Source organism: Schistocerca piceifrons, chromosome 1, assembly GCF_021461385.2.
Source record: "Schistocerca piceifrons isolate TAMUIC-IGC-003096 chromosome 1, iqSchPice1.1, whole genome shotgun sequence".
NCBI classification, from domain to species: Eukaryota; Metazoa; Arthropoda; class Insecta; order Orthoptera; family Acrididae; genus Schistocerca; species Schistocerca piceifrons.
This window is the reverse complement of record NC_060138.1, coordinates 216,832,290-216,844,527: the sequence shown is the minus strand read 5'-3', so window position 1 is coordinate 216,844,527 and position 12,238 is coordinate 216,832,290.

The following is a 12,238-nucleotide window of genomic DNA, read 5'->3' as shown; positions in this document are numbered from 1 at the left end:
CCAACCATTCGCGACTGGAACAGGAAATGAGGGAAATGACAGTGGAACATAAAGTACCCTCTGTCACACATCGTGAATTGGCTTTGGAGAATCTAGATGCAGATGCAGAACACGAGAGAACGTGCATAGAGTGCAACTCTACAATCGCTGCGTTACTTGGTTATTTTTTTCCCTCAAGAAATCGGGACACATGTTTCAATCGCTAGTAAGTAGTTTAGCAGCGCTGCAAACTGTGATGATTATTTTGCACGTTTTTTTTTTTCAGAGCAAGCAAAATGGTAAGAAAAGGGTAGTAGGTATCTGAAATTTTACGCGAGCGTGAAACGAAGGGAGGCAGTGCACTTATCAGTGAACTGCAGCATCAGCATTCCTTAGCAGTATTCTACGACCTTGCACTTTTCACATGGCTTCTCATTGCAGCTGAGGGGGAAATTTGAAAGTGGGACACTGATTACCGACAAGCAACATAACCGGAAAAAAGGCTAGCATTTAACTCTTGGTTCTTAGCAATTGGAGACAGATAGTCTAGTACTTGTTCGATAGCTGCTGTACTCAGATAGTTTCTGATATCTATTGAACATGTGGTGCAGTTGTTCATCGCAGTGGACAGCTGTTAATGTCGCATCTTTTGCGTTTTTAATCAGTCCTGAGCCAGCAAATGCGCGCAGTCCACTCCAGTGGATACTCCCTATTGGTGGTGTACCCTGTTTGCATTTTCAGCCTCAGAACTTTTAAAAGCACCAAAGAAGTGACATTAACAGATGTCCACTGCAATGGACAACTCAAATGCAGGGCTGATGTCGTGTGCAATGTGCATAAGAGCTATCACATGGGCTACTTGACAGAATTTGCGGAGGGGAGGCTGCGTGATCGAGAGAAAAACTGTTTTTATTTACTCCATAATTATGTCTCAAGCTCCTAAAGTAATAGTGATACATCTGTAATGTAATTCTAGCTACCATGGGCGTAAGCCACCAGAATAATCAGAACTTCCCCCTACATTTTTAATTTCACATCAATCAGCATAATTTATACCTATTCATATTGCATTACTATTAAGAAAATTTATTGTGCTGTCGGCTTTTAATAAAGAGAAATACAAAAGCTTGTGTCTTTTCACTCTGTTTTCACCTGATGAGATCTAGTTACGAATTTATCGTCTTGATCGCGTCCACTGCTTCGACAATTTTCTTTAGCTACGTACTACGCAAGATGTATACTGTATGTCACCACTAAGAGCTAACACGTGGAGGGATCCACCTTGGTTGAAAAGTTTCAGTAACTCAGCATCATCTACCACTAATGGGGTTTTAGATCCTACATACATACACAGTCGCGCGGATTTCATCTCTATAGATAGGTTTCCATGCTACTGCATGTGTAATCTGCAACTTCTCAAGATACTTTGCTCTGTAAGACATTGACTGCCACGACGCCGCTGGCAAACGCAACACAACCTCATATCTGACACCATGAGCTCACCGGCTGCCACAAGCTCCAAACCTTGTTCAGCAAACTTGGTGTCTCAGGAGGAATGATCAGTACTCAGGGATATGACAGAAACGGTCATTCGAAGCAAAAATATCTAGTCAATATGGGCTCTAAAATGCAAACCTTAAGAGCTATGAGCACTTATTCCATCAAAGAGATTTGTTTCACAACATCGGAATTGATTTGCTCATTGCCCGTAAGGTATACAGGTTAGAACCCAACGATAGAGAAACACCGATTGAATGGATCAACGATGAACTTGAACAAATGTAATTTTGCTTCGAATGATGCCTTCTGTCATATGCCTGAATATGGACTATTCCTCCTGGGACACCCTGTATAGTGCGTTAATTTGTATTTCTTGATTGAGTTAAGGCCGGTGTACAGGAAATCAGGTACAATATCTTGTTCCACAATTTGAATTTTTTTTTTTTTGCAACTTTATCTTCAATATTTTTTTATTACTAGTTCTTATAAAAGTGTCTCTTCTCTCTATATCCATTACAAAGTCGACAGCTACTTTACATTTTGGTAAGAACAGTGCGATTTCGGTCAGAGGCTCAGCTGCCCTCTGCAAAAAAAAAAAAAAAACTGTGTGAATAAATCAGCGATGAACTTGAACGGGTAAGATGAGATGTCCATCCCGAACAAATGCTACGAACAATAGCGAACAAAATGAGATTAAAAAGAAAAAAGTATGCAGGAGACCCGGGTTCGAATCCCGATACAGCACAAATTTTCGACTTTCCCCATTGGTTTAAATCAGTGCCCACTCGCAACCAGTGTCTGTAATTTCTTTCTGTCTTAATTAACTGTTTTAGCTTAAATGGATCCCTTACCATCAACTAGTGGGACTTCACGACGTTGCAAACGTCGAAAAACTACTAGTTTCATTGACGAAAAATTACTTACAATGTTGGAAGAAACAGATGTTGATGTCGGTGATCCAGCATCATCAGAGGTTTCGGGCGGAGAAGATGCGTGTCTGGACGCAATTGATAGCGACACAGTGGCAATGATGATGATTGTGTTGATAGCAATGCTCTGAAAGCAATGGACTGAAAGAAATCTACAGTCGGCAGAACTGTACGAAGCTACAACTACGATCAATGCTAAATTGAAAATGCCGCACCAAACCAAGATCGCATTTACAAGCCACGTTCACCCACACTATATGTTTCAACAACAAGCCGCACGTGACTGTGATTCTATTATAAAAATGCCACCCAAAGATATTCTGTAACAACGGGTGAAGCTTGTGGCGGACACAAGGGCGTCAGGAGTGAGCCTCTGCTTTGTCTGCCGGAACCTCGTCGCGGTCAACGTGGTAAGTAGATTTTGGTAGATGCCGTCTCATCGTGTCTTGTTCCTGCTTAGTGGGGTAAAGGTGTGGTGATCGTGTTGGCCACAGTAGTTGACGGATATCTTGCAGTTTGGTACCGTCCCCTGTACGATGGATCGATTGTCTCAACTCTGCATGTTATCGCCGGACAACATCCGTTACAGCGCCTGCCTAGGTGGCACTACGAAGATATGATTCGGTGTTAGAGATGGCCTCGCGGTTTCATGCAGTCTCGACGGGCAGTCAGTGCCTAACCCCCTGTGACGTAAGACTATTTTTGAGTGTCGGCCTGTGTTTAACTATGCCATACCGACATCGCTGTCGCAAGTGGAATAGTAACGATTGTGATTGGAGCTATCACATGTCTGTCATATGTGATGAACAAGTTCGGCAGACAACTACCTTCACAGGTTGTACTCTATCCTGTGTGCAGCTATATGAAGCCATTTACATTCTACAGCATTTTGGCCGTTGATGACAGGCATAGGTTTGTGGAACTAATCTAAGCACGTTGAAGAAGTCGCTCCGCTGCGCTTACAAAGGCGATCATCGGATGTGTTCGATGCGTCGGCGTGTTAATAGTATAATCAAAGGTTAGTGCTTTAGCCGAGCCAGATTCTACTAGATACAATTGTTTTATGGCTTTTCCTTGTAAAGGATTTCTCTTGCAATTGGTCAAAAGGCAGTATATTTTTGTAAACAGTGTATGGCACGTTTAATGACTTTTACACTACCTGTTGTATCTGTTGTGCTCCCTGTTGCGCTACGCAAGAAAGAAATGATTTATAAAACAGTACTGTACGTTCAGCTATCAGTTAGTTTTACTAGTTTTACTGTAAATGCTTCTATCGGTTCTGCTACTGAACTACAACGATTTTAATTCCTTAATGTTTTAAGATAGCGCTTTGAAGGCTTGTGGTTAGTCACATATTGATTATTACTCTGTTTGTAACTGATTAACTTAGTGTCTGGATTGTTTTGCTCCCTGTTACTTGCATTAATGAGTGTAATTACAGTGGAATCTTTTCTCAGTTTTAGTACCGTTATCGAACTGTAGCTAATTATTTGTGCCCACGGGCGGTGGCAAAGGCTAAACGGGCTTCCCAACTGCTATGATGAAATTTTTTTACTGGTAAATTCAAGAGTATGCAAGATAGCAAGTTTTCAAGACAGTTTGATGAAGCTGGTTCATTTAGCGTAAATGATTAAAGTATTATGATTTTTAATACTACTTGACTACTTGTGAAGTTCGTAAATTACAAATTCAAATAATGGTTTGCCAAGTTTGTTCCGAATTGAAGTTTTTCTGGAGCGCTGCTACTTTCCAGTCACTAGCAGTCAGTTTGAGAAACGTAAAAAAAAAGTATGAATATGGCCTTATTGAAAGAGACAATCTGTCTAACGCTTTGGAAATGGCAATACTACAGCGTTTTGGATGAATCCTACATTGTTCAGTGTACTCTCAACTAGCACGCAAACTGTAGATAACTGCAGGACGTGGCTCCCCACACTGTGGATCCCGGTGCTGTTCTTACACACGTTAACTGTCCTGGATGACATCCCACTAACAAACGGTCATCACTGACGCCAAGGGAGGAAGTGTTTTCACCCCTTCAGGGCTTCTCTCTCTCGCTGCACTGCTGGAAGGGGCCCACTCAGTGAAGAGGCGTGAGAGAAAGATTGCAGGGCGGTACGTCGCTCGTAGCACAGAATCGAGCTAACTGTTTCTGATCTGCTTGGGTGTTATTAGTCCTAATTTTTCCTGCGATAGCTGGGCGAACTGCAGTGGCTGGTCATTTCATGTGATTGTCCAGGAATAGATGTATACCGGGCGAGACAGTTAAACAGGCCACTCCACATATACCCAGGAGGAGTAAACATACAGGATGTTTCAAAAATACTTTAACAAAATTTGAAGACAGGTTCCTTCTACTAAAACAAGAATGAAAGTTCATATAAACATATCTCCGAAAATCTTTTTTTTTTTTTCAAGTTATTAATGAAAGTTTACAATATAGGTTATTTTCCCCATACATAAAAGTCCTGAGGTGTTAAATCTGTCGAGCGTGCATGCCAGTTTGTGTTTCCCGAGCGACTGATCCAACGATCTGAAATTGTTATGTTAAGAGGATCTGTAATCAATTATCTGTACAGAACGGGCGGGAGATCCGTTACGTTTGTATCATTTGAAAAGTCTTACGTCCAGTGGAATTTCTTCCAAAACTGCGGTAGAATGTCTGTTAGAGAACTGCGGGTCCTTGTGATTATTTACAGTCTCATCTGTAAAACAAGGACTAAAGATATGGCCACACGTTGACAAACCAAGATCGTTATACACTTCGCTCAACCATCTTGGATTTTTTCTCTGATCAGTAGTGAATATTGTGAAGATTGATTTCCCCATGGTTTGTAATCAAATTCTTGCATCACTGTTCAGGTTTTGTAGCCATCATTCTGAGAACTGTAAATTATTTTGAAAGCGTGAGTGATTGGAATGCTGTAGTAGGAGAGGGAATAGAAGACAGATCTTTCAACGTGGAAAGGAGTGGGAGACTGAAGTACTGAGAAATGATGACGTGTATTTAAAGTTCTCTAATGTTGTAGATGTTGCAACAGTGAATAATTCAATGGGCAGTTCAGTTGAAGAGAAATGGACATCTCTAAGAAGTGCAATCACAGACGGTGGACAGACAAATATCTGAACAAGGAAAGTAATTACGAAGTAACTTTGGCAAACAGATGAAATACTTCTATTGATCGACGAAAGAAGGAAGTTGTTCAGGAAAATACAGAAATAGTGCAGTGCAAGTCACGTAGGAACGAAATAAATAGGAAGAGCAGGGGAGCTTAGGTGAAATGGCTGCAGGAAAAATGCGAAGAAATTGGAAAAGAAATGGTCGTTGGAAGGAGATGCGAGACGCCGTCTGAACTTCGCAGTGAAGTTCGATTTAAGCGCCTGCCACTCCTGGACCTCCGGGAAACAGACCTCTCATGAACCTAGTTACTATAAAAGTGTCACACGACGAAACTGTAGCAAGTACCCCAACTGCTAACAAATTAATGTAATGAAACTCTAGTTCCTAGTAACAGGGTTACAGCGACGACCCCATATACAATAAACGGAAGCTGCGAAGCCTAGTTACGAAATTAATTTCAATGTCCAAGATATTACAGCTTTAATGTTTTATAAGACCTCAATGTTATAAAAATTGAAGAAAATGCTAGTTATAAAAGAGATGCCTCATTCGAAAGAACACATCATAAACAACACAAAAAACACTAGTTAACAGCCATTTTTCATCTGGGATGTGATACATCAACTAGTATGTATTTTGGAGTGTAGAACACGAATACACCTTTCAAAATGTTGTAGCACGTACCATTTTTTGAGTTTTTAAAGGTTTTTTTATTTTTCATATTCAGTTTTTCCCTTTTTGCTGTTCTTCTGTTTTCATGTTTAATTGTTTGTTTTTGATTTACAGAAGAGAGCTAGAAGATCTACAAATCGTCAGTAAACGGTTGGTGTGGTAATCCAGTGGTGTGAAAGAGATTCTCAGTGAGTTTTTCCCGTGAAATATGGCGCAAACTTTTTGTGTTTCAAACTTACACTAAGAAAAAGGCAACTAGTAATTCTCGTTGCTGTCTAAATCACCCCGACAACTTTTGTTATGTGTGTGGGATATTCACTCCAGAAACCCAAAGAAAACCAATCACTGATCTAGTTACGAAGGCATATAAATTGTATTTTGATTGTCATAATGGTGATCAAGACAAAAATCTTGCATCTCATATTGCCTGCATAACCTGTACTACAACCTTAACCAAGTGGTTGAAAGGAAAACGCCGAGCAATGCCATTCGCTGTTCCGATGGTGTGGTGAGACCCTAATGACCATTTTTCAGACTGTTACTTCTGTCTTACAAATATTTCTGGACATTCAAGCAAAATTAGACATAAAATAAAGTATGTTCAGTGCACTTGCCTGTGCGCCATGATGAAGGGTTGCCTGTTCCTGTCTGTAACGAAAGAACGAAGCCACGGAACCAGACACCATGTCAAGTGAATCAGAATGTATGGAACATACAGAAGAGTACTGCCCTCAGTATCATGCCACTTCGCCTCAGCTCTTTAATCAAAAGGAATCGAACGACTTGGTTCGCGATCTGAAACTTTCGAAACAGCAAGCTGAATTCCTGGCGTCGAGGCTGGAACAACGGAACCTTCTAGTTCCAGGGACAAAAATTTCCTGTTTCAGATCAAGAGGTGCTTCCTTCGCTCAATATTTCTATATGCAGAATTCAATGTAGAGATGTCAATGGTCTGATGATGCAGCTAAGTGTACAACATAAACCACATGAGTGGCTACTATTTAATGACTTTTCGGTGATCTAACAGAACCAGTGTTACTACTGCGGCAGGGCCGTTACAGACGGGATTTTACGTGCAAAAAATTTTTACAGGTGCTTTAGTACTACAGGATGTGGTTCCCAGATGATAACCGAGATGGCCGGCCGGAGTGGCCGAGCGGTTCTGGCGCTACAGTCTGGAACCGCGCGACCGCTACGGTCGCAGGTTCGAATCCTGCGTCGGGTATGGATGTGTGTGATGTCCTTAGGTTAGTTAGGTTTAAGTAGTTCTAAGTTCTAGGGGACTGATGACCTCAGAAGTTAAGTCCCATAGTGCTCAGAGCCATTTGAACCATTTTTTGATAACCGAGATACTTTACATGCATATTCTCCGTGCTACGTTTCTTCATAAAATATACTTTCGCCTCAACCGGATCTTACGTGTTAAGTAGGGTAACTTTGAGCCTCTGTATCTCGTAAACGAATAAAGATATGAAAAAATTTTCAAGGTTGTTCGAGATCCGATTCTTAGGAATATATTGTAAAAAATTACAGCTATTTGTTGCGTATAGCCATCTTTGAAGCCGCAGCTGGGATTTGGTACCCAAAAAATAAATTTTTTGTGTTTTTTCGATAACAGATAAAGATTTTTGAAAACGTAGAGATGGGTGCTCTAGATAAATTCATAGACAATAAACCATTAAAATTTGAGCAATTTGCTGCGGTTATTTATTATCTACACTCATGCTCGTAAATTAAGGATAATGCTGATACACGGTGAAATACCTCTCTGGTGGGCGGTTTGCGGGTTTATATCACCACGGGGTATGACCTTGCGGTACATTTGACCTGCGGTCGTCGCAGGTGGCGCTGGCAGCAGTCCACTTAGACAGAGGTGTCATGGTGCATGTCACAATACGGTGCAGCGAGTAAGTGTGCAGACGTTTTCAGACGTGCTAATGGTGACTGTGTGTTGAAACTGTCTCAAATAACACATATTGATGACGTTATGAGGGTAGAATACTAGGGCGACTGGTGGCTGGTCAAACACAGTAGGTCGTAGCACGGGCCCTCCGTGTGATACAAAGTGTGATCTCACGATTATGGCAGATAGGAAACGTGTCCAGGCGCTACACTGCGGGAAGTCCACAGTGTACAGCACCACAAGAAGACCGATATCTCAACATCAGTGCCCGCAGACGGCCACGGAGTACTGCAGGTAGCCTAGCTCGGGACCTTACCGCAGCCACTGGAACAGTTATCTGTAGACACACAGTCTATAGACGACCTGCAGGGTGCATTCCACTGACCCCTGGTCACACGAGAGCCCGTAAAGCCCGGTATGATGAACACTTCACATGGTCATTGGAACAGTGGTCCCAGGTTATATTCACGGACGAGTCCAGGTATAGTCTGAACAGTGATTCTCGCCGGGTTTTCATCTGGCCTGAACCAGGAACCAGATACCAACCCCTTAATGTGCTTGAAAGGGAACTGTATGGAGGTCGCGGTTTGATGGTGTGGGGAGGGATTATGATTGGTGCACGTACACCCCTGCATGTCTTTGACAGAGGAACCGTAACAGGTCAGGTGTAAGGGGACGTCATTTTGCACCAGTATGTCTGCCTTTTCAGGGGTGCAGTGTGTCCCACCTTCCTCCTGATGGATGATAACGCACGGCCTCATCGAGCTGCCATCGTGGAGGAATACCTTGAAACAGAAGAAATCAGGCGAATGGAGTGGCCTGCCTGTTCTCCAGACCTAAACGCCATCGAGCTCTCGGTCTACGTATCGCTGCACATCTTTAAACCCCTAGGACACTTCAGGAGCTCCGACAGGCACTGGTGCAAGAATGAGAGGCTGTACCCCAGCAGCTGGTCGACCACCCGATCCAGAGTATGCCAACCCGTTGTGCGGCCTGTGTACGTGTGCAAGGTGATCATATCCCATATTGATGTCGGGGTACATGCGCAGGAAACAGTGGCGTTTTGTAGCACCTGTGTTTCGGGACGTTTTTCTAAAGTTATCACCAATACCGTGGACTTACAGATCTGTGTCGTGTGTGTTCCCTATGTGCCTATGCTATTAGCGCCAGTTTAGTGTAGTGTCACGTTGTGTGGCACCACATTTTGCAGAGTGTAGATTTCGCCTCATACTGGATTTTAAGTGTACATGCAGGGTAACTTTGAACCGCTGTATCTTGAAAAGGAACAAAGATATTTAAAAAAATTGAGTTTGTTGGAGATCTTAATCTGAGGAATATATGGTAAAAATTTCAGCCATTTTCTATGCATCGCTGCTTTCGAAACCTCGGCTGGGTTTTGGTCCACAGGTGACGGCAAAATATAGTAAGAAACATTTTTTGTACAGTTTTCCGAGGAACAGCTAATAAAGTAATGGTGCCTCCATAAGTCCCTTCAGGCTCACAGTATACCACATCAAATGCAAAAAGAATCAACCTGTTTCCTCCACTTGCCTACGCAGGCGGAAGTGTGTAATATTCATACTTTATCCCCGTACTGTAGGATGGTGACACTGATACGATCATTATGTTGGGTATACATATGGATGCTAGCCCAAGAGCTGTCCAAAACACCTCTTCCTACCTTTTCATCACCGACAGAACTCGAGGCATGAGCACCGGAAAATCCTGTTTTTATGCCCGGCGTTTTGGAACATATTAAGTACATATCCTGTCGCATGCATACAGATAATTGCTTAATGGCAGTGTCGTAGAGAGATGAACATGCGTGGAGAAAGAAAACCCGTACTGCTCTGCGTCATTACAGCCTTGGACTACTATGAATGTGTCCCATGGGCGGCGATTCTGCAACTGCTGCCAGCAATAAATAAACACCCGTTCCGTCAGAGCCAAGGAAAAACTGCTGTTAAATTATCAATGACCAACACATTCGTAACTCTTCCTTATCGCACTGTTTTACCAGTACTCTCGGATCCTACATAAATACTGGGGAAAACAAACAACCGAAAAGGAAGCTTAGCATCCTAAATGTCGACAACGAGGTCATTTGAAACAAAGCACTGGCTAAACAGGGGCAAAAATGTGAAACTGAGAAATGTATAGTTTCACGACCAAAAATGTAACTTATTATGCGTTAACCGAATGAACTTCTCGGGGAAAAGCGTCATTTCGTCCCCACCTGCAGAGGACATATTCTAGGGCGTTGTAGCTTTTGTGAAGGTGTAATACTGTTACTGATTGAGGCAATTCTGGGTGTGAATCTGAACTTGATAGGCGCTGCGCCCCTCTTGAGGATAACCTCTTTAAATGGAGACGAAGTATCGTATTTTTCCTGGAAATACATTCGACCACGGTTAACAGCCGGCAATATTTTAATAAGTGCAAAGGATAGGGAAGGCAACCAGACGTGTCCTTTTCAAAGGAACTGTTTCCCACTTCGCCTCAAATGCTTTCAGAAAACAAAGAAAGAACTTCGGCATCGCGTCCCGAACATCACTCGATCTCAACCGGCCGCCGTGTTGTTTTCCGCATTACGTCGTAGATGGATGCCGTGAGGATGGTCATTTTGTCAGCACACCATTGTCCGTGATATTGTTCGCTTTCTACATTTGAAGTCGTTAATAATCCTCCAAGTAGGTCCCCAATCTGCTTCCCGTTCCAGTCCTCCCACCAAGGAGGAAATCGTGACAGCAGTGGGAATTGAACCCGCGCCCTTCACGTGGCAGGCAAATACAGTGACTGCTCAACTACGGAGACGCACGAAAGCCTCAAAGGGCGGTAGCAAAGTATCTCGTGTAACAGACAGACTGCACGTAGCTTCTGAGACAGAATATAATCCAGTAGTACGACAATGTGAGGGGTACTATTACAACATTGACACTCCGTTTCGATATATACTGTTGGAGAAAAACGTCTGTTTTATAAGCACTGCGTTGTATACAGGGATTAAACAGTTGTGACACAGAGTCTTACATTCCAGGTGGCGCCTTGGTTACCGTAATGGCATCTCATTCGGGAAGAACACAGTTCAAAATCTTATCCAATCACCCAGACTTAAATTCATTTACTGTCGTTCTTCCTCCCATGTCTTTAGAAAGTTAGACGTACATTTTCTTTCTTTTTTAAGTTGGCTACTGGTTCTGCTGTTGCGTGCATACAGAAACTCTGAGTCTGTGATATTATTATCGCGAGTGGTAGCGAGCGAACAGATGGGAGTAGTCGGGAGTGAAGCCCCACGGCAGTAGAGGTCGCAGCCTGCCCTGCCTGTGCTAGTAACGCCAGATGAGATTTTGGTATTAATCTAGAATTTTTGGTAATTTGCCTTTTTGCTGCGCGTAGTTGTTGGTGGAGGGATTTTGTCACATTTGTGTATGCACACATTGTAAATTATTTCGTATCTTTGTTGTGACCAGACACGTGATTATTGATTAAAGACATTGTGGAAAAATTAAAGTTTTTGCTAATCAGATTGTCGAGGAAAAATAAAGGGCTGAGTACAATCTGTCAGTGTTTGAATCGACAATTTTCAGAATATAGTAAATTAAATTTTTTTATTGGTTCCTTTCATTTTTACCCCTATTAAGGCTTGTTGACCAAACCCTTCCTGATAATTCAGTTTTTATATATGTATAAAAGGGCAGTCGTGTGATAATGCACTGCACTCTGCATGGATGGCAGAATTTCTTTTGAATTATTTTAGCATGTTTCTGGATGCACAATATTCACTCAGTTGCAGCGGCAAGACTTTCTTCTACTGCCAATCACTTGACTTGCTTCCAGCCGACATGCAACGATTGTACACGTTCTGAGCTGCGCATTTCTCTTGCTTATGCTGTCTCTCGGAGCCAGTTAATCGCGGCACCCGTTATTGAGTTTTGTCGAGACAAACCACCTTGTCGTCGCCAGGCCAGTAGCTCGTAATTAAGTAAATTTGAGTTGTTTCGGCGATCTGCCAGGTACCGCCATTTCTAAAGGAGTATACAGTGTTGGCCTACTCACAATTACTAATAATCTTATGTCTGCGCACAGTAATTATCATTAAACATCCACAAACACGATTGTGCGCGTTAGGTGTGT